The sequence below is a fragment of the Cololabis saira genome, chromosome 23, assembly GCF_033807715.1.
Source record: "Cololabis saira isolate AMF1-May2022 chromosome 23, fColSai1.1, whole genome shotgun sequence".
NCBI classification, from domain to species: domain Eukaryota; kingdom Metazoa; phylum Chordata; class Actinopteri; order Beloniformes; family Belonidae; genus Cololabis; species Cololabis saira.
Genome location: NC_084609.1, coordinates 288,348 through 310,321, shown reverse-complemented (window position 1 = coordinate 310,321; position 21,974 = coordinate 288,348). Strand labels below are relative to the sequence as shown.

Here is a 21,974-nt window from a genome sequence, read left to right as displayed (position 1 = left end):
CATTATATTCATTAGCTCTTAGTCTTAGCTTTTTATTTCATAAATCAGGCCTTTTAAATAAACAAAAATCATTTAACCAAACGAGAAGTTCTAGATCAAACCATCAAACAAACAAACAGAATGCATTTAAATAATCACCTCCTCAGAACAAAGACACGCCCGGACACCAGCACAGACAGCAGTTCACTCTGGACAGTGAGCTGCCATCTCTGTCTGTCTTTTAAAGATGCCCTGGCTCCACCCACATTGACAGGCCCACATGAGGTCCACATAGAGAGGGGTGTCAGAATAGTTCATTCACAACAGCACTGTAGAATTGTTCATTTTCATTGTACTCAGTCTTTTCTATAACATCCAGTATTCCTCCATGAAAGTCCAGAATCCCTCCATGATCCATACGATTCCTCTTCATAGAAGTCCAGAATCCCTCTGTGATCCAGACTCTCCTCCAGTTGGTTTGGCCCAAATAGGCCTCATTAGTGTCACATTAGTGACAGCCTTGCATCTCCTCTTAAAGGCACAGCGTCCCATTACTCCGGCCTGTTGCTCTGGCCATGTAACAGTGACGGGGGGGTCAAACTGTCACAAATACATATAAGCAACAAATGCTCCTAACTGAAATGTAAATGGATTAGTTGCAGCAGAACCTTGTCTGTTTGCAGGACGCTCTCGTGCGTTACTCCTCAACCTACCCTGACTTTGTGGAGGCAGAAGGTTCCACCATGCGGTTGAGGAGGCGCACGAGAGGTCTCTCCAGCCCGGTCAGGAGGGACAAGCCCTTGTTGGTTACGAGAGGTCTCTCCAGCCCGGTCAGGAGGGACAAGCCCTTGTTGGTTACGAGAGGTCTCTCCAGCCCGGTCAGGAGGGACAAGCCCTTGTTGGTTACGAGAGGTCCCTCCAGCCCGGTCAGGAGGGACAAGCCCTTGTTGGTTACGAGAGGTCCCTCCAGCCCGGTCAGGAGGGACAAGCCCTTGTTGGTTACGAGAGGTCTCTCCAGCCCGGTCAGGAGGGACAAGCCCTTGTTGGTTACGAGAGGTCTCTCCAGCCCGGTCAGGAGGGACAAGCCCTTGTTGGTTACGAGAGGTCTCTCCAGCCCGGTCAGGAGGGACAAGCCCTTGTTGGTTACGAGAGGTCCCTCCAGCCCGGTCAGGAGGGACAAGCCCTTGTTGGTTACGAGAGGTCCCTCCAGCCCGGTCAGGAGGGACAAGCCCTTGTTGGTTACGAGAGGTCTCTCCAGCCCGGTCAGGAGGGACAAGCCCTTGTTGGTTACGAGAGGTCTCTCCAGCCCGGTCAGGAGGGACAAGCCCTTGTTGGTTACGAGAGGTCTCTCCAGCCCGGTCAGGAGGGACAAGCCCTTGTTGGTTACGAGAGGTCTCTCCAGCCCGGTCAGGAGGGACAAGCCCTTGTTGGTTACGAGAGGTCTCTCCAGCCCGGTCAGGAGGGACAAGCCCTTGTTGGTTACGAGAGGTCTCTCCAGCCCGGTCAGGAGGGACAAGCCCTTGTTGGTTACGAGAGGTCCCTCCAGCCCGGTCAGGAGGGACAAGCCCTTGTTGGTTACGAGAGGTCCCTCCAGCCCGGTCAGGAGGGACAAGCCCTTGTTGGTTACGAGAGGTCTCTCCAGCCCGGTCAGGAGGGACAAGCCCTTGTTGGTTACGAGAGGTCTCTCCAGCCCGGTCAGGAGGGACAAGCCCTTGTTGGTTACGAGAGGTCTTTCCAGCCCGGTCAGGAGGGACAAGCCCTTGTTGGCTTCAGGGACTTCAAGTTTGAGACCCTGCAGAGCCTGTACGAGTCGGAGGAGCCGAAAAAGATCCGGTATCAGAGCTCTATTGGGCGTAATAATCTTCTGTTTAGCACAAGTGTGTTGTTGTAACTGATTCCCCTGACATGTGGTCTCATCTGCACAGATTTGTCAACTACCTGCGGAGGAAGATGCCAGCTCCAGGCACGCAGATGGAGAACGCCGTCCGCTACGTTCGGAGCAGAGACAGGAAGAAGGCAAGTGCTTCCACCTCCACCTCCACTGCAGCTGCTGCCACCTCCACCTCCACCTCCACTGCAGCTGCTGCCACCTCCACCTCCACTGCAGCTGCTGCCACCTCCACCTCCACCTCCAGCAGCAGCAGCAGCAGCATTAACAGCAGCAGCAGCATTAACAGCAGCAGCAGCATTAACAGCTGCAGCAGCAGCAGCAGCAGCATTAACAGCTGCAGCAGCAGCAGCAGCAGCAGCAGCAGCATTAACAGCAGCAGCAGCAGCATTAACAGCTGCAGCAGCAGCAGCAGCAGCAGCAGCAGCAGCAGCAGCATTAACAGCTGCAGCAGCATTAACAGCAGCAGCAGCATTAACAGCTGCAGCAGCAGCAGCATTAACAGCTGCAGCAGCATTAACAGCAGCAGCAGCATTAACAGCAGCAGCAGCAGCATTAACAGCAGCAGCAGCAGCATTAACAGCTGCAGCAGCATTAACAGCAGCAGCAGCATTAACAGCTGCAGCAGCATTAACAGCAGCAGCAGCATTAACAGCAGCAGCAGCAGCATTAACAGCAGCAGCAGCATTAACAGCAGCAGCAGCAGCATTAACAGCAGCAGCAGCAGCATTAACAGCAGCAGCAGCAGCATTAACAGCTGCAGCAGCATTAACAGCAGCAGCAGCAGCATTAACAGCTGCAGCAGCATTAACAGCAGCAGCAGCATTAACAGCAGCAGCAGCAGCATTAACAGCTGCAGCAGCATTAACAGCAGCAGCATCTGTCTTTGCTTTGACTTCAAGGGCTGCAGCTCAGTACGTTTTTATTTACTAAACTTCTAACTATAGTAGACGGGGATGTCGTCCCTCATGAAAGCCTGTTGAAGTTTGTGTTGTTGTTTCAGAATCACAGCTTTTGTATCTGGGCGTTCTCTATCTGTGGGGGAAATGCAGTTGAAGTTGAAGAAGCTGGTGTCTCTCTTTTTTTATTCTATTTGTTTAAAAAAAAAACTTACCTTATTTGGAAACAAATAGAAGACACAGTAAGTTTGTGTTAAATAAAATCATATTGTTTGTGCTCACTCACTGATCACTAACTGGGGTGCGTCTACTAACCTGCGCTTCTACTCACCTGCCAAATCCTCATTTCTCACCTGTAGACAAACACCAGCCTTTTTCCCTCTAGTCAACCACCTGAAGGTTTCCTCACCTGCGTCTGTCTCTGCACATTGTGAATAATCATTTGTCATCAGATCAGCTTCTGCTAACATCATCTCCCGAGTAGCATCCCGAGTAGCATCCCGCCTTTACTTCCAGCACCTGCAGACGCCTGAGTTTAAAGCCACCGCTCCGTCTCCTGCCACCGCTCCGTCTCCCGCCACCGCTCCGTCTCCCGCCACCGCTCCATCTCCCGCCACCGCTCCGTCTCCTGCCACCGCTCCGTCTCCTGCCACTGCTCCGTCTCCTGCCACTGCTCCGTCTCCTGCCACTGCTCCGTCTCGTGCCACCGCTCCGTCTCCTGCCACCGCTCCGTCTCGTGCCACCGCTCCGTCTCCCGTCACCGCTCCGTCTCCTGCCACCGCTCCGTCTCCCGCCACCGCTCCGTCTCCCGCCACCGCTCCGTCTCCTGCCACCGCTCCGTCTCGTGCCACCGCTCCGTCTCCCGCCACCGCTCCGTCTCCCGCCACCGCTCCGTCTCCCGCCACCGCTCCGTCTCCCGCCACCGCTCCGTCTCCCGCCACCGCTCCGTCTCCCGCCACCGCTCCGTCTCCCGCCACCGCTCCGTCTCCCGCCACCGCTCCGTCTCCCGCCACCGCTCCGTCTCGTGCCACCGCTCCGTCTCCCGCCACCGCTCCGTCTCGTGCCACCGCTCCGTCTCCCGTCACCGCTCTGTCTCCCGCCACCGCTCCGTCTCCCGCCACCGCTCCGTCTCCCGCCACCGCTCCGTCTCCCGCCACCGCTCCGTCTCCCGCCACCGCTCCGTCTCCCGCCACCGCTCCGTCTCCTGCCACCGCTCCATCTCCTGCCACCGCTCCGTCTCGTGCCACCGCTCCGTCTCCCGCCACCGCTCCGTCTCGTGCCACCGCTCCGTCTCGTGCCACCGCTCCGTCTCGTGCCACCGCTCCGTCTCGTGCCACCGCTCCGTCTCGTGCCACCGCTCCGTCTCCCGCCACCGCTCCGTCTCCCGCCACCGCTCCGTCTCCTGCCACCGCTCCGTCTCCTGCCACCGCTCCGTCTCCTGCCACCGCTCCGTCTCCTGCCACCGCTCCGTCTCCTGCCACCGCTCCGTCTCCTGCCACTGCTCCGTCTCCTGCCACCGCGCCCAGGGAGGAGGTGTCTGGCCCCCACCTTCTTCCATCCAGAGCTGCTGCTGGAGATGCTGAGGTGAGATGTAAGACAGGGACTGTATTGATAGTCAATGATGTAGATGAGATCAGATGTTGAAGCTGCTGCATGTCGTCTCTCCAGCTGTTGCCCCAGTCGTGGCTCGGCTCTCTCCTCGGAGCAGCAGGAGTGGATTGTCCGGGTGCTGTTTTCTCAGCTCGGCTCTCTCCTCGGAGCAGCAGGAGTGGATTGTCCGGGTGCTGTTTTCTCAGCTCGGCTCTCTCCTCGGAGCAGCAGGAGTGGATTGGCCGGGTGCTGTTTTCTCAGCTCGGCTCTCTCCTCGGAGCAGCAGGAGTGGATTGTCCGGGTGCTGTTTTCCAGGGACGGCTCTCTCCTCGGAGCAGCAGGAGTGGATTGTCCGGGTGCTGTTTTCCAGGGACGGCTCGGGGAAGCCTCGGCTCATCAGCGAGCTCAACCTCTGGTGGCAGCCTCCCCAACCCCGGCCAATCTACAGCCAACCTCCCGCATCCCCCACCCCTTCTTCACATGTGGATGTTCCTGTGGATCCTCACAGGTAGGGATGGGCGGTACGGACTAAAACATGTATCACCATCATTTCTGGCATTTATCCCCATAATGATAAAAAAATACCAATACAAAAACATCATCAACGGGAATCTTTCTTTCTTTCTTTTTCTCTTTCTTTCTTTTTCTCTCTTTCTTTTTTTCTTTCTTTCTTTCTCTCTTTTTTCTTTCTTTCTTTCTCTCTCTTTTTTCTCTCTCTTTCTTTCTTTCTTTCTTTCTTTCTTTCTTTCTTTCTTTCTTTCTTTCTTTCTTTCTTTCTTTCTTTCTTTCTTTCTTTCTTTCTTTCTTTCTTTCTTTCTTTCTTTCTTTCTTACTTACTTACTTACTTACTTACTTTCTTTTTCCTTTCTTTCTTTCTGTTTCTCTCTTTTTCTCTTTCTTTCTTATTTCTCTCTCTTTCTTCTTTTTCTTTCTTTTTTTCTCTTTCTCTTTTTTTCTTTCTCTTTCTTTTTTCTTTCTTTTTTTCTCTCTTTCTTTCTTTCTTTCTTTCTCCCTTTCTCTTTTTTCTTTCTCTCTTTCTCTTTTTTCTTTCTCTCTTTCTCTTTTTTCTCTTTTTTTCTTTCTCTCTTTTTTTTCTCTTTTTTCTCTCTTCTTTCTTTTTCTCTTTCCCTCTTTCTTTTTCTTTTTTTCTTTCTTTCTTTCTTTCTTTCTTTCTTTCTTTCTTTTTCTCTTTCTTTCTTTCTTTCTTTCTTTCTTTCTTTCTTTCTTTCTTTCTTTCTTTCTTTCTTTCTTTCTTTCTTTCTTTCTTTCTTTCTTTCTTTCTTTCTTTCTTTCTCTCTCTCTCTCTCTCTCTTTCTTTCTTTCTTTCTTTCTTTCTTTCTTTCTTTTTCCTTTCTTTCTTTCTGTTTCTCTCTTTTTCTCTTTCTTTCTTATTTCTCTCTCTTTCTTCTTTTTCTTTCTTTTTTTCTCTTTCTCTTTTTTTCTTTCTCTTTCTTTTTTCTTTCTTTTTTTTCTCTCTTTCTTTCTTTCTTTCTTTCTTTCTCCCTTTCTCTTTTTTTCTTTCTCTCTTTCTCTTTTTTCTTTCTTTCTTTATTTTTTTTCTCTTTTTTTCTTTCTCTCTTTTTTTTCTCTTTTTTCTCTCTCTTTCTTTCTTTTTCTCTTTCCCTCTTTCTTTTTCTTTTTTTCTTTCTTTCTTTTTCTTTCTCTCTCTGTTTCTCTCTTTTTCTCTTTCTTTCTTTTTACTCTTTCTTTCTTATTTCTCTCTCTTTTTCTCTCTCTTTTTTTCTTTCTCTCTTTCTTTTTTCTTTCTTTTTTTCTCTCTTTTTTTCTTTCTTTCTTTTTCTCTCCTTATCTCTTTTTCTCTTTCTCTCTTTCTTTTTCTCTCCTTATCTCTTTTTCTTTCTTTTTTATCTCTTTCTTTTTCTCTCTTTCTTTTTTTTCTTTTTTTTTTCTTCTTTCTTTCTTTCTTTCTTTCTTTCTTTCTTTCTTTCTTTCTTTCTTTCTTTCTTTCTTTCTTTCTTTCTTTCTTTCTTTCTTTCTTTCTTTCTTTCTTTCTTTCTTTCTTTCTTTCTTTCTTTCTCTCATTTCCTTCCTTCCTTCACGTACGTTGTGCGTGGATTTAACACAGAACCATAAATCAGTTTTACACAAAAACGTCATCAACGGGAATTTATCGTTTTTACCGTGAGATGCAAATTCTTACCGTGGGGAATTTTTTTTGACGGTTTATCGGGAACGGTAAAATATCACCCACTCCTACTCCCAGGATGTGGCGTCTGCAGCTGACGGGCCCCCAGCCTTTGTGCAGCGGGTCCCTGACCAAGGCTGGGCTGTCCAGGACCATCCGGAGGGTCCTGGACATCCACGGCTGGTACCTCATGGCCACTGAGTACCTGGAGTGCCGTCCATGTAAGAAGAAGGTGGGGGGATGGTCACAGGACATCATCCGGCAGCTGCCCCCACCTACAGCTGCAGGTTCCTGCTGTACTCACGTACAAGTAAGAAGCAGCTGCCCCCACCTACAGCTGCAGGTTCCTGCTGTACTCACGTACAAGTAAGAAGCAGCTGCCCCCACCTACAGCTGCAGGTTCCAGCTGTACTCACGTACAAGTAAGAAGCAGCTGCCCCCACCTACAGCTGCAGGTTCCAGCTGTACTCGCGTACAAGTAAGAAGCAGCTGCCCCCACCTACAGCTGCAGGTTCCAGCTGTACTCGCGTACAAGTAAGAAGCAGCTGCCCCCACCTACAGCTGCAGGTTCCAGCTGTACTCACGTACAAGTAAGAAGCAGCTGCCCCCACCTACAGCTGCAGGTTCCAGCTGTACTCGCGTACAAGTAAGAAGCAGCTGCCCCCACCTACAGCTGCAGGTTCCAGCTGTACTCACGTACAAGTAAGAAGCAGCTGCCCCCACCTACAGCTGCAGGTTCCTGCTGTACTCACGTACAAGTAAGAAGCAGCTGCCACGGGTTCCTGTAAAACTGTGTCAGCTCTTGTGCTCATGACTCTCCGGTTTCTGCAGGCTGTCCTGTGATCAGAGGGTGATTGCCCAGCTGAGGTCTCGCACCCTGGGCAACGGTGCCACTGGGCTGCACAACACCCTGCAGGAGCAGCACTCTGACGCCTGGATGCGGAGAGCGATCCAGTACCTCGGCGTCTGCGAGCCGTTCCTGTCCTCCTCCGCCGTGACGGAGCCGTTCCCGTCACCGCCCCAGATGGCCCCCGTGCCATCGCCCGTCTGGCTGTTGACGGTGTACGGCTACGATATCCTGACACGGCTGGAGGAGTACAAGGGCAGGATCACGTCCACCTTCGGGTCCATTTTAAAGATGGACTCCACTAAGAAGGTTTTATAACTTTAATACTTGACTTTTCCTCCCAGATGTCTGCAAACCTCAGCTCTGTCTGTGTACTGAAATGAACCTTTCTGTTCAGGTGAGGAAGAAGCTCGCGGGTACCGCCGCTGACACGGCCGCCTGGGTTACCAACGTGGGTAACGAGCACGGGCAGGTCCTCATCAGCTCCTCACCTGCTCCGAGGGTCCGAGGGCCTGTCCGGGATGGCGGCCGGATTGATGAGGCGGTACCGACTCGCCGAGGTTCCTCCCCCCCGGATCTTTTACGTGGACCGCGACTGCTGCAACAGAGACGGCGTGTCAAAGACGGCTGCCTTATTATCGGTATGAATTGACGTTACAGCTGACAATGATGCCGCATCAGCTGCACAGAAAACGGGTGTGGCAGTAATTACACGTGCTTTTGTCTGTGTTGACAGGAGTGGACGCAGCTCGTGGTCCGCCTGGACATCTGGCACCTGATGCGTCGCTTCGCGTCAGGTGTCACCACCGAGAGCCACGAGCTGTACCCCACCTTCATGAGGCCGCTGTCTTACTGCATCTTCCAGGTGGACCCGAAGACGCCCGCCGTCTCATCAGGGCAAAGCAGTCAGATCTGGAGGGGAGAGGCGGGATGGTTGGACTGACGGACGCCGAGGTGATCCGGAGGCTCACCAGGGAGGAGTGGAGGCTCCACTGTCGGCGCAGGACGCGTGGGGCCGAGGAGACGACGCTCCTCATGCAGGACCTCCTGGACGAGGAGACGGCGCTCCTCATCCAGGACCTCCTGGACGAGGAGACGGCGCTCCTCATGCAGGACCTCCTGGACGAGGAGACGGCGCTCCTCATGCAGGACCTCCTGGACGAGGAGACGGCGCTCCTCATGCAGGACCTCCTGGACGAGGAGACGGCGCTCCTCATGCAGGACCTCCTGGACGAGGAGACGGCGCTCCTCATGCAGGACCTCCTGGACGAGGAGACGGCGCTCCTCATGCAGGACCTCCTGGACGAGGAGACGGCGCTCCTCATCCAGGACCTCCTGGACACCTTCGGACCCGCAGGACGCAACACCCTGGACATCCCGCTCCTGGACGCTCTCCGCATCCAGAACATCTGGAGTAGCAGAGGGGCCACCTCAGCTGCATTCAGGACCCCCCCGGTGTCCAGCTGTACACCCAGACCGGTTCAGACCGGTTCAGACCGGTTCAGGCTGACCAAAGGGGGGGTCAGTCTCGCGGTCTACCGCTGCACCAGGGGCTCGGCCTCCCTGGAGTGTTTCCACCTCCACCTCCACCGGTTCATCCAGGTACGTGCACTCGTGTCTGTCGTCAGGAAAAAAATGTCATTTCATACGAGCTTGAACCTGATTTGGATTCAAACAAATGTCTCCCCTTAGGAACGTCTGCTAGCGCCAAATACTTTCAGGCGTTCCTGGTGGACGGACTGGTGAGGTGGAAGGAAGAGCGCGCAGCAGCGACTCTGGATGCAGCTGAGAAAGAACCTCTGCTCTCCTACAGTTCCACCTCAAACACGCCCTTAACCTGCAGAGCCAAAGGTGCTTGGTCGTCCGATGGTTAGGGATTTCACCAAGCCCGCTGCGCACACCGCTAGATGACGGGAAACCCAGGCTTTTTTTCCTGTTTGGTACAGCGTCGTGACACAGATCTGCAGCAGTTTCTGTTGACTTTGTCCACAGGGGAGCTCATGGGTCTGGAGTTCCTGTTCCAGCAGACGGCCAGCGTGTTTGAGGACGTGAACTTGGACCCTGACACTCCGGATGAGGATGCTGCCGTGACCGAGCTGGAAGAGGTGGATGAGGGCATAGAGGAGGAAGTCCTGGACCCCTTCGTCTTTACCCAGAAACCCCTGCCAGCACTGCAGCATCCCAGTCAGCTGATCCAAGTCAGGACCAGGTCTGAACCATCGGGTCCGGCCGCCCCTGACTCTCCCAGAGCCTCTGGAAACCGTTCTCCTGCTCCGCAGCATCCTCACATTGTGAGGTAACCACCACACTCACAGCTGACTTTAACAGACACAAACATTGTACAGTGTTGCAGAAGATGTACACGATGGAGAAGCAAACAGCATTCTTAATATCGTGTGGTTTTATTTGTTCACAACGGTCTTTTTCTTGTCCATTTCCTCCTCAGGAGGAGGTCCAGGGTCCTGAGGGCCAGCCGGGATACCAGCACGTCCTGAAGCTGCCAGGGCCCTGGTGGAAGCCAGGAGTCTCCGGGGGCTCGGAGAGAGACGGGTAGACAGACTCATCGCTCTGGCAACGCCTGCCAGAGCAGGACAAGCGGAGAGTCGTCTACCCGTCCAGACACCAGGACAGACGGTCCAAGGGGCGGTTCAAGGCAGCAAAGGGGAAGAACACTTCCTGTCCTGGCAAGGAAAGTCTCCAGCGGTGAGTTTCACTTCAAACAGCTCTGGTGCTTCTGTTGCCGTGTGCCGTATTTTAACAGCGTATGTCTCAACTCCAGCTGCTGCTCCCACTCAACTCGGGCCCTGCAGACGGGCCAGATGCAGCCGCCTGGTGGAGGCCGTTTGCAGCAGCTCTGCCGTCTCCATCCTGCCGCCACACGCGTGGGAGGATCATGAAGACCCGCTGGTCGCTCATCCACGGAGACTACGTGTCCATCAGGGAGACTACGTGTCCATCAGGGAGACTACGTGTCCATCAGGGAGACTACGTGGCCATCAGGGAGACTACGTGTCCATCAGGGAGACTACGTGTCCATCAGGGAGACTACGTGTCCATCACGGAGACTACGTGTCCATCAGGGAGACTACGTGTCCATCACGGAGACTACGTGTCCATCAGGGAGACTACGTGGCCATCAGGGAGACTACGTGTCCATCAGGGAGACTACGTGTCCATCACGGAGACTACGTGTCCATCAGGGAGACTACGTGTCCATCAGGGAGACTACGTGGCCATCAGGGAGACTACGTGTCCATCACGGAGACTACGTGTCCATCAGGGAGACTACGTGTCCATCAGGGAGACTACGTGGCCATCAGGGAGACTACGTGGCCATCAGGGAGACTACGTGGCCATCAGGGAGACTACGTGGCCATCAGGGAGACTACGTGGCCATCAGGGAGACTACGTGGCCATCAGGGAGACTACGTGGCCATCAGGGAGACTACGTGTCCATCAGGGAGACTACGTGTCCATCAGGAGACGGTGCTGGTACCTGAGGCTGATGCTCAGACTGAGATTCAGCTCTTTGAGCTGAATCAGAGGACTCTGTCCCAGTGGTAAGAGCTCCCACACTGAGCCAGAGTCTGTACTTAATTTAATTTAATTTATTTTATTTAATAGGGACAATGCAGGTTTACATGTGATCACATTCACTCATTACAAACAAGCCAATGTGACTGATGTTCTGCATACAGAGATTGTAGCTATTGCTAGTTTCCATCTCCTGTCCCTAGTTAGGCTTTTAGCAAAAGAAAACGAAAGAAAGGAGAAAAAGAATACAAAGATACATTCAATTTTCAACATGCAAAGCTATATCCTATTTACAATTCTCAGCTTGCAAGAGAGCACCCTATTAGCGGTTACAGGTGATTAAAAATGCGTACATTTCTGATTTTGCTTCAACCACTCTTTGACATTTTTAGTAAAAACCTTAAAATCTTGAGTTGTTTTTATCTCAGTTGGCAGTGTGTTCCACATTTGAGAGCCCTTTATAGAGAACGCTGACTGCCCAAAGGTCTTACGGCGTTCAACCTTACAGTTACCACTTGTTGTTCCCCTGGTGATCCTACCACTATTCTGCCTGCTAACTAACTTACATAAAACATCTGGTGCTAGGTTCTGTAGACACTTAAAAACCAGTTTGAGTGTAGAAAACTTTAAGAAATTATCAAAACTAAGCATGTTGTACTGTTTCAATATGTGACAGTGATGCCATCATCGGTTTTTTATGCATTATTTTTAAGGCTTGATTATATAGAGATGAGATAGGCTTAATCACAGTTACACAAGTTTGGCTCCACACTGTAACACAATATGACATATGGGAGAAAATCATTCCATGCATATAAAGCTGTGCTGCTTTATATGAGATTTGATGTCTGATCAATTTAAAACAGTGTAGATTACTTTTTATTGTTTTTGATATTTTTTTTTACATGTTTACTAAATGTAAGTTTTGAATCCTTGCATTGGTCTTGTAGTGAAACATCGTGATGTGGACCTGTCTCTGTTTGTCCAGGTTCAGCCGTCGGCAGGAGAGGTGGGAGAGGACCGTGCTGGAGCAGGAACCGGCATCGTCCTGCTCCGGCTGTGGCCGCGGATCCTCTTCCTGGTCCAGAGGGCTGTCCCTGGTCCAGGGGGGGCGGGGGCTGCCCTTTGGATACTGGCCAGAGGAGCAGCCAGGACCCTCCTCCTCCTCTTCCTCCTCCAGGGAACTCCCACCTCCTCCTCCTCCTCCTCCACCACTTCCTCCTCCTCCTCCTCCTCCTCCAGGGAACTCCCACCTCCTCCTCCTCCTCCTCCTCCTCCAGGGGCCTCCCACCTCCTCCTCCTCCTCCTCCTCCTCCTCCTCCTCCCACCTCCTCCTACACCGGCCGTGTCCAGGACCACGGTCTACAGGAGGAGGAAGCAGCCGAGGCTGCAGTGTGGCCAGTAAGCAGTACACGTGCTCCCAGTGTGGCCAGTAAACAGTACACGTGCTCCCAGTGTGGCCAGTAAACAGTACACGTGCTCCCAGTGTGGCCAGTAAACAGTACACGTGCTCCCAGTGTGGCCAGCCCAAAACGCTGGCAACGGGCCACGGTCGCGTTGGGGGCACTGGTACTGGTGGTGTTTGTATATAGTTTTGTACATAGTTTTTTGTTGTATATAGTTTGTACATAAATGTATATATTTGTTTATAACGTGTCTTGTTTTTAATAAATGTGCCTTGTTTCTCTTTCAATCTTGAAGCTTTGTCTCATTCCTTGTTAAATTATACATAAATATAGTTTGATTATCCACTTGAAATGATTGTTGATTACATGACTGGTCTGGAACAGATGAGATCCCATCAGGGGCGTCACTAGACTTAAGACTGTACTGGGGCACAGCTGGGGCACAGAGAATTCATGCAAAACATTTTTTAGCACTTATTTATAATAAAAAAGCTGAAATGGTGCTTTAAATCAGTGTTTCCCAACCCTGGTCCTCGAGGCACCCCTGTCCTGCATGTTTTAGATGTTTCCCTGCTTCAGCACACCGTCTCATCAACAGAAGTGTCAAGACCTTGATGAGCATTCTGCTCAGCCAGCGCATCTCTTTTACTATTGCGGTCTATGGGAAAAAAGCTTTCTGGGCCCCATGGGATTTTTTGTTGCAGTATCGCGGCTGGACACTGGAAAAAATCGGCGTGCCTGCCAAGCGCGAGACTGGGGGCCTGAGCAGAATGCATTGAAATGAATGGGCGGCCATTTTTGGCACAGTATCCAGTTATATAATAGATCCATGGGACTGCGGGGCATAGACATATATAAAGGCTAGATGACTCACGGCGGAGTCTCCAGCGTCGTTCACCCGCGGCCATCTTGCCACAGGAGACTCTCTGATGCGCATGCGTGCGCTATAGTTGTTGCTGTTGGAGGGTGAGTGGTCTGTACAGACAAAAATACTCATAACTTGCTGAAATCTTGACGGATTTACAAACGGATTGGTTCATCATAAACGTCATTAACGTGGGTATGATTCGGGATGCTTGGACATGTTGAAATTGTATCTCTTCGTTGCGAAAAACGACCTAATCATGCAGCCGTATACAATAATATCAATATCAATATAATAGTATCACCACTAACTAACGTTAACGTTACCTGCCCAAGTTATCAAGGGTGACCACCAGTACTCAAGTTGTAAAAAAAAAAAAAAAATCAGGGGGGATGGTGGATTTTATCATATGGGGACAGATAATTTGTGCTGATTACAAATAATATAATATATTACAAATAATAGCAGTGACCAAAACACCTGCAGAAATACTGCAGGAATGACATAGCAGCAGTTAAATGCAGCCTTCTGTAAGCTTTAAATATCCACTGGGCTTACATCTAATACATCAAAACACAACAATAAAAAACACTTTTCTGAACTTATCAATATGACTCTGTCCTTCACAGGATAAGTAACATGGATCACTGCAAAAACTCAAAATCTTAACAAGAATGTTTGTCTTATTTCTAGTTAAAATGTCTCATTTTAGTAAAAAAATCTCATTACACTTAAAACAAGACTCAGGACTGGAAAAAAACAACAATTTTCACCTGTTTCAAGTAGATTTTCACTTGAAATAAGTAGAAAAATCTGCCAGTGGAACAAGATTTTCTTGCTTATAAGAAGTAATAAGAAGATAAATCTTGTCCCACTGGCAGATTTTCCTACTTATTTCAAGTGAAAATTTACTTGAAACAGGTGAAAATGGTCAAATAAGTTATTTTTCTGGTCTTATTTTTCTGGTAATGACTAAATGTTGAAATAGCAGTAAAACCACATTCATTGATGAAATGACATAAGGGATGGAAAGGGGGGATGGATAGAGGTGTATATATATATATATATATATATATATATATAGACACACATATGTAATGTCATGACGTAAATACATCATAATGTAATAATATATTAATATGTTATGTCATATGAATACATGTTATATGGTAATAATATGTATATATATATATATATATATATATATATATATATATATATATATATATATATATATATATGTTATATGTTATATGGTAATAATATATATATGTTATAATGTAACTATAAATATTACTAAGAATACTATAGAAATATTGATTAAATATGAAAACCATGTCATGGCTATCTGTTTCTGGTTATTTTCATATAAAAGTACGTTTTTCAATGTTTATAATTATTCACAAGTATGTAGTGTCATAACTACATCTCTGACGTTCATGACAAACCAAACTGTTTGAAAATCTGTTGAGAATTGAGCAAGTTAAGGTTGTTTAAGCAGTACATGCTCCTTTGAACACAATGTTATTCTGAGCGAGTTCTCCTGTGGCAAGATGGCCGCCGTGTGACGACGTCGCTCTCCATTGGCAGCAGCGCGGACGAGTCATCTAGCCTTTATATATGTCTATGCTGCGGGGCATGGATGTATTATATAACTGGATACAGGATCGAAAATGGCCGCCCATTCATTTCAATGGAGTTTGTCACTACCTGATGTGAGTCCGCTACCCGATTTGAGTCACGCATGCGCAGTTGCGTCCAACAACAGGGAATGTTATGCTATATAAGGGTATTGATGCAAAAAATCTTTATATTATTTTTGGCAAAAAATATTTATATTATTTTTAGCAATCATAGCTAAGCATGATAGCCAAATTACCTTTCAAGATGTAATTACTCATAGAACGAGTAATCTTCCATTTGTCAGCTTTTCCCAAACTAGGATGAAACTTCCGGATTCCATGTAGGCATGGAGATGGTGGAAAACATTAAAGTCGCTCATTTTAATCAATAATCGGGTAATGACAACACTACTTCTCCACTGAAATGCACATGTTGGACTCGACTGCGCATGCGTGACTCAAATCGGGTAGCGGACTCACATCAGGTAGTGACAGAGTTTGCTCACCCAGCGCATCCGCCGAAAAAATTTCTGACTTCCTGGTTTACTTCCTGGTACACGGGCCCATAGAGCATGCGCAGTTGAGTCACCTCCCATGATGCTCTGGGGCCTCCCATCATGCCCCGGGGCAATGAGAACGAGCGCTGCGCGCTCTGGACAAGCGCTGCGCGCTCATGAGTCCTTCAGACCGGTAATGATAGATGTACACAATGAAATTAGGGATTTATAGGGCAAATCAACCGATGCTGTTCTCAAAGTCATGGTTATAGACTATACATGGTTCATTTGTGTGTTTTTTTTAATTAAAGATAAAACGAGTCATTTTTATTTAAGATGAGACACCCCAGGTTAATAGGCTAAAATAGGGTAAAAATGTAAATAGCAGGTATCACCATGAAACTTCCCAAGTTTATTACTTACATTAAGACAAATATTTTTTGTATTACAAGTTTTGTCAAGTATTATGTTTAAATATGTCAAATATTATGTTTAAATGTGGTTAATTTGTGGAGTTTAATTTTTTTGAGTAAGGATAAAACGAGTCATCTTTATAAAAACAAACAAACAAAAAAACACATGGGATTCCCCACAATAACACAAGCTGTCATATGCTATTTATCTATATACCTTTGGGTAAATCTTTTTGTCTATTAATGATCGTGCAGTCCGAATGTTAGGCGTAATTAACTTTGCATTTTCTCTGATTCTTTTACAGCTTCTGGGCTCACATTAAGTGTTATTCCTGCCTGATATCTTATTTTCACAAACCATACACCGTTGGCTACAACGGAAATGTTTAAGTACAAGAATGACAAACCATTATTATTCTTGCTATTAAACATTTCCGTCTGTGATCCCCCTGGTCAGGGCGTTTAGACCGAGTGTGACCTGAGCGTCCCACCTGAGCTCTGTGCCATAGCGCGCAGCTCCAGCTCAATGAATGACAGAGGGTCTCCTGCTCAGCTGCTGCTCAACACTGATCAGAGCAGCTCCCCCTCGTTTACTGAGGTTTTATTATAAACCCAATGTCTTTTGTCATGGAAAAAAAAATTAAGAGACCACAAAAACACACCTTTGAGCCGTGTTTTCCACTTTTCTGAGTGATTATTCCGCCGAACGGCTTAGATTCAGCCATGCTCGTTCCCGAGACACACATGACCGCGCTTTGCGAGTGCACGGACAAAGCCCAGAAAGAGACTTTTCTTTGACTTTTCTGGCCGTTATAAAACATTTTTGACGGATATAAAGTCCATGACTTAAAAATATAGAATACAAAGATTGCCGGTGATTACAGCTGGAGGTTCCTGTGAACAGTTTTAGAGGCTTCTCTTTTACTATTGCGGTCTATGGGAAAAAAGCTTTCTGGGCCCCATGCGATTTTTTGTTGCAGTACCGCAGCTGGACACTGGAAAAAATCGGCGTGCCTGCTGAGCGCGAGACTGGGGGCCTGGTAACTGCAGGCAGGGAGTAGCGAGTGACATCACAGGGGGGCGTGCTGCGAACTAAGCACTGGGCGTACCGCAAACCAAGCCGCCCAATGAAATTCAAACGCGGGGAACATATATTTCCCGACCGTTTATCATTTTATTCTTTTATCTTTGTGATCCACTTTTTGAATTACTATGGGACAAACTATTGAAGAGACTTTATTGATAGAGCACCCTGAGAAACCAGGTGGGACAAAGGGGTTTGCTCTCGAGTGAATGTCCAGTATGTCGCAAATGTATAAACTCTGGTTGAAGAAAGAAAGAAAGAAAGAAAGAAAGAAAGAAAGAAAGAAAGAAAGAAAGAAAGAAAGAAAGAAAGAAAGAAAGAAAGAAAGAAAGAAAGAAAGAAAGAAGGGTAACACTTTACTTTAAGGTCACCTCTTATAAGCTCATTTTTAATAACCATGTATATACACCACCACTAAAAATGCATGGAACTATTAATAATGCATGAATATGTGATGGTAGGCAAATACACACACACACACACACACACACACACACACACACACACACACACACACACACACACACACACACACACACACAGTTCACGTAAACTTTTATCTTTTATATAGGCACAGCACTATTTACTATATGCTTAGTATCATTACAGATCTTCGTGATACACTAACCCTTACGTATAATTAATATTTGACACTGTTATACTACTTAGCATATCTGATGTATTTTTTGTTCTTGCTTAGTAGGCCTAAATCGCTCTGAATTAAACGTCTAAATATATATATATATATATGTATATATATATATATATATATATATATATATATATATATATATATATATATATACACAATTTACAATTTAGGCATTTAGCAGTAGCCTGTATATTATAGATAAACACATACTTGGATGAATCCGCAATTATCTAATGGAAATAGTTATAATAAATTAGATAAATATAATACAAAATTGAGATGTCATTGTAAACCCACTGATTGGCTTGGATCGCAGCACACCCACTGCAGTTCTCACCACGCCCCCTCCCCTCGCACCACGCCCCCCCTCCCTGCCTGCAGTTACCCATACTTGGCCGGAGCAGCAGAAGCAGAACAACGGTGTAAACTGAGGAGCGAAAACATCTACATATCTTCTTATTTTTCGTCTTCTAGCGAATCCAAACCGAGATAAACCCGCAGTTCGTGGGTTTAGGACGTGTTTAAACCCGCAGTTCGTGGGTTTAGGACGTGTTTTCTCGCGGCTGACGGGACCGTTGACGCGGCATGGACGACAGCAAGGTGGGGAGCTAACGGCTAACGGCTAATTCACCTTTTTTCTCCACTATATTCACGGAGTTCGGGAGCGGAGTGGCCTAGTGGTTGGGGCTTCGGGCTCATGATCCGAAGGTCGTGGGTTCGAACCCCTTGATCCCAAGGATGCACAAAAAAATGTAATTAATAAATATAATTCTATACAGTATTTATATAAACAATAATACAATAGTACATACACATGTACGTGTCTATGTGTATTATCCCTTTGTTTTATATTTATTAATCATTTAGTATTTATAGGAGCTTTTGAATTGTAATAACGTGCTCCACATTTTCATTTCTGTATTTAAGCTGTTCCACAGATTAACTCCTAGGGGCCCAGTCACACAGCAAAACTACTATAAATTACACACATACATATAATAAATATAATAACCTTATTACCTAAAAACACACAATAAAACCCTGAGATCCTCAGATTTCCTAGATACAAAGATATTCTTGTAAAAATAATACATCAGGTATTGGTACATAAACATTCACACATAGTTTTAGAGTTTGTTCGTTCGTTTTTATGTATTTCTAACATGTATAAAAAACAAGAAAAAAAGACAAGAAAAACTAATCCAGGTTCATTCCACCACAAAGAAAAAACCATCAAAACACACATTTCAGTTACATGTTGGAAAAGGAGTGGGAGGAAGTTTAAACTTATTTAATCCCACCCCCTTTCCACAACTAAACATAAATTATATGTCTGTATTTATTTTTTATACTATACTCTAATTTGTATAAATATATATCATTTTTACAAAAATAACCTGTTTAAACCAAGTTATAAGTTCTACCATAAATATAATATAACTATGATATAAATATAATATAACTATGATATAAATATAATCCGTATATCTAAGTATATAAACAGACAAAGACAACATGACAGAATAGCAGAACACACACAGCTGCTGATCTTTAAACACAGTCTTCGCTTTTATACCTCAAATAAACCATTTCTTTATATTTCTTCTTAAATTGTTTTATGTTTGTACATTCTTTTAACTCCAAATTCAAACCATTCCACAGTTTAATTCCACAAACTGATACACAAAAACTTCTTTTTGTTGTACGCATGAATAAAGATTTGAAGTTTAAATGATAACCCCCTTCCCTCCCAATGAATAATTTCTGAATGTTTATCCGGTAGTGAATGATTTTTTGCTTTTAACATTACTGGTGCAGATTGAAATGCCACTAGATCCATGAGTTTTAGTACTTTAGACTGTAAGAATAGTGAGTTAGTGTGATCTCCATATCCAGCCTTATGAATGTATCGTATTTCTCTCTTTTGAAGTACGAGTAATGAGTGGAACCTGGTTTTATAGTCATTGCCCCAAATTTCTGCACAGTAAGTGAAATATGGAAGAACTAGTGACCAGTAAAGAATGTGGACGGCCCTGTGATCCAAAACCTGTTTTGCTCTGTTAAGTACTGCAATGCTCTTTGAAACTTTGTTTTGTACATGCTTAGTATGAGATTTCCAGCTAATTTCATCCATTATTACTCCAAGAAATCTGATTTAGTTTCCTCTTTCAATATCGCTGCCATCCAATACAACTTTTATATGCATATTTATTAGGGCTGGGCAAGTCAACGTGTTATTATCGCGTTAACTCATTCATTTATTAACACCAACATTTATTTTATCACGCATTAACGCATGTTGCTCACATGCTTTTGTTTTGAAAAGTCTTTTGCCGGCTGCTGCAGAACCGGAAGAGAGTTGGAGGAAAAACTCTAACGCTAAAATTACGGAGCGGTTACATGGACATTTTAATTTTAAAGTTCTCCCAGACGGAGGATTCGACCCTGTAAAGGAAATTTCAATAGTGATTTTGTGCTTCACACTTTCTAACAGGGACATTTGGTGCTGAATATAGACGGTAAAGCTGCTCCCCGTTAAAAGTTTCTGCTGTTTCCTCAGAAATGGCCTGATTTAATGTCATGATTGTGGATCAGGATTTTGTTGGTAGACTTTTTTTATTTTTCATAAAAAAACATGATGACATTAATGCCCTGGCAGTGGTAATAAGCTATATTTTATTTGACATTTTTACACTAAATATGTGTTACTGACAAGTGCTGATGTTTGCTGAGATGTTTGCACAACAAATGTTATGGCACTTTCGTTCATACTTTTATAAATAAAAGTGCACTTTACACAACTTTTGAATTGATTATTTGATTTTGCATACAGATGCCGGAGGGGAAGGTGAAGAATCCCGGGAAACGCAGCAGGAAACCGGCCAAGATCGACCTGCGGGAGGAGCTGGACATGGTGAGCAGGGCTGGGGATCCATTCAAATGGAAACAATCGATTTGATTGTTAAAATTCAGAATCGATTATCAAGATTTGATTCGATCAATTGATTTGGGTTAGTGTTATTAAAACTTTTTTCAGCTGTTCCGTGAATTATGACTGTAGTTCTGCAACATATGAATACTAGTATTATATTGAGATTCAACAGCAAGTATTGCAGCTAATGATGCTGTAAGGACCAATCAGCTCCCAGAATGCTGATAGAACTGAAACAGAAACATCGTGGGTCAGAATTACCAAACAGATCCAGGGAGGAAACACAGAAGGAGGAAATCACTTTTAGTTTTTCACACATTCCGTTTTTATTTTTTCACTTTTATGTGTTTTTTCAGTTTTTAATTTTTGAGAATTTGGTTTTTAGTATTTTATGCAAATTTAACCCTAATATTTAACCCTATAAGGCAGTGTATAAAGTAATGAAATATAAACAATTTATGCAATTATAACTGAAAACTTTAATGTTTTCATACCTTTAAACATATTTAAAGACAAGAATATGGCACCAGTTATTCTCGTGTCCAACAAAACATCTTTTTTTGGGCAAAAACAATAAAATTCCAAAAGTTAATTGTATGAAATAAATAACTAAGAAATAAACAACTCAAATATTCCTTTCAATATCCATTTAAAGTGCAAAAAAAGAAAGAAATTGCAACATCTCAACAGGACATGTGTAAGTTAAATGATGTGACGACTGGGATTAAAGTTCACTGGGTGAAAATGTAATAATGAAAATAAATCGATCTTTAGACATAAGAATCAATTTTTAGGGTCGGGTTGAGATGGGGGTTCTGACCCCGGGTCCAGATCCAGACCTGCAGGTCCTCTACAGACCACTAGGGTCCAAATCCAGACCTGCAGGTCCTCTACAGACCACTAGAGTCCAGATCCAGACCTGCAGGTCCTCTACAGACCACTAGGGTCCAGATCCAGACCTGCAGGTCCTCTACAGACCACTAGGGTCCAGATCCAGACCTGCAGGTCCTCTACAGACCACTAGGGTCCAGATCGTCCGAACCTTCTTCACCTTCTTTCAGCCCGACCAGTCTCACGTTAGCTCTTGGGCTGCGGTCCTCCATCTGGGTGATTTTCGTGGTGAGTTCCTCCACTTGTCGCTGGAGATCGTTGGTTTGATGTTTATTGGCTCTCACTTTAGCTTGTAGCGTGTCAAACTTAGCTGTGTTACTCTGAATGGATTCATGTAACGACTCAAAGCTCTTGGCCAGCTCACTCACAGTAGCCTTGGTGTCTTGTATTTGCTGCGTCAGTTCTGCTAGCTGTGGGGTGAGGATGTCGTTGACCGCTTCTTTCACTGCAGACTGAATGAACTCGCTGAGTTTCTGCCTCTGCGCTAGCATAGCAGAACTAACAGTGTTAGCTATGGCGTAGTCCAGATCGTCTCTCAGCATCGTAACCATTGTTTTTTTTCTTCAACGGTTACATGCTGTTTCCTTGTCGTTTACTCCCAGGCTTCCCTTGAGACATTATGCTGTGATGACTTGTCAGTTTAGTCGGTAAAAAAAAAAGTAAAAATGAGGATTTGAGAGGTTGTTGAAGGCTAGCTGTTAAGCTACACGTGCATCGCAGTCAGGTACC

At 46.0% G+C, this 21,974-nt stretch overlaps 1 protein-coding gene and 1 pseudogene across 1 annotated transcript in view; one reads left to right on the top strand and one right to left on the bottom strand.

The window, feature by feature from the left end:
* The window catches only part of LOC133424461 (zinc finger protein 239-like), a 278,042-nt gene that overhangs the window by 122,351 nt on the left and 133,717 nt on the right, over positions 1-21,974 (bottom strand). The gene's annotated exons all lie outside the window — the stretch shown is intronic.
* Positions 17,866-21,974, top strand: part of LOC133424452 (zinc finger protein 431-like) — a 71,848-nt pseudogene continuing 67,739 nt past the window's right edge.